The following is a 1630-nucleotide window of genomic DNA, read 5'->3' on the forward strand; positions in this document are numbered from 1 at the left end:
CCCCCCCCCCCCTTCAGTCAAAAATGTATTAGATAAATTCCATGGAAAGGAAATTTGGGTACTGAAGAATTTTTTGGAGGAAGTTTTAATATAAGTGGTGCACACGATAAAATAGGAGGGGGGGATATGGAGAAGAGGGGGGGGGTCAGTTTGCATATAGATGAAACCCCCCAGTTACTGCATATTATGTAAGTAAGGTCATAAATCTTGAACCCTCCGGGGGGTTAGGGGTAGGGGGTCTTTGTACCCTTTTTAAAAAACAATTTGCAATCAAAGTGGGTTGGGGTGAATTATCTTTTCTAGAGAATATAAAATAAAAAATCTCTCATTTAATTTAAATTCTACAGTGATGACTGATATAAAGTTGAATATATAGGCGTCTCAGTTTTTTCTTTAATCATACATTTTGGGAAACATTTTGTAATTTGTAATGTTTACGATGGCTGCAATATATTTAATATTAATACTTCAACATATTTTTTATTAATTGGATTATCTCCATTATTACTTCACCCTTTATATAATTATATCTGTTTAGTAAATGAAATATATTAAAACTATGAAAGTGCGAAATATTTTTCTTTTTCTAACAAGTATCTAATGATTCATATTTAAGTAAGATTTTGAAGTAAAGAGCAAAATATGACTGCAATATATGATAGTAGTTCGCTGTACGTGTGCTGTCCAATACATTGTTTACCTCTGAAGATTAAGATCAAATATATGTTGAGATCACGTCAAAATGTCCCCGGAATATGTTGAGATCACGTCAAAATGTCCCCGGAATATGTTGAGATCACGTCAAAATGTCCCCGGAATATGTTGAGATCACGTCAAAATGTCCCCGGAATATGTTGAGACCACGTCAAAATGTCCCCGGAATATGTTGAGATCACGTCAAAATGTCCCCGGAATATGTTGAGATCACGTCAAAATGTCCCCGGAATATGTTGAGACCCCGTCAAAATGTCCCCGGAATATGTTGAGACCCCGTCAAAATGTCCCCAGAATATGTTGAGACCATGTTAAAATGTCCCCGGAATATGGTGAGATCACGTCAAAATGTTCCTGGAATATGTTGAGACCACGTCAAAATGTTCCTGGAATATGTTGAGATCACGTCAAAATGTTCCTAGAATATGTTGAGACCACGTCAAAATGTTCCTAGAATATTTTGAGATCCCGTCAAAATGTTCCTGGAATATGTTGAGATTTCGTCAAAATGTTCCTGGAATATGTTGAGATCCCGTCAAAATGTTCCTGGAATATGTTGAGATTACGTCAAAATGTTCCTGGAATATGTTGAGATTACGTCAAATGTTCCTGGAATATGTTGAGATCACGTCAAAATGTTCCTAGAATATGTTGAGATTACGTCACAATGTTCCTGGAATATGTTGAAATTACGTCAAAATGTTCCTAGAATATGTTGAGACCACGTCAAAATGTCCCCGGAATATTTCAGACCACTTTAAAATGCCCCCGGAAAATGTATCATTAGATATTTGTACTACAAAAATAGTAATAAATAGTTTGAACATTTTTAGGGTAGTATTAAAATAGAACTTCTTATATTTAAAAACTATTTTTTCTTTAGTAATTAGGAATATAAAAGAAAAAATATTTAATC

Source organism: Eurytemora carolleeae, unplaced genomic scaffold, assembly GCF_000591075.1.
Source record: "Eurytemora carolleeae unplaced genomic scaffold, Eaff_2.0 scaffold911, whole genome shotgun sequence".
Lineage (NCBI taxonomy): Eukaryota > Metazoa > Arthropoda > Copepoda > Calanoida > Temoridae > Eurytemora > Eurytemora carolleeae.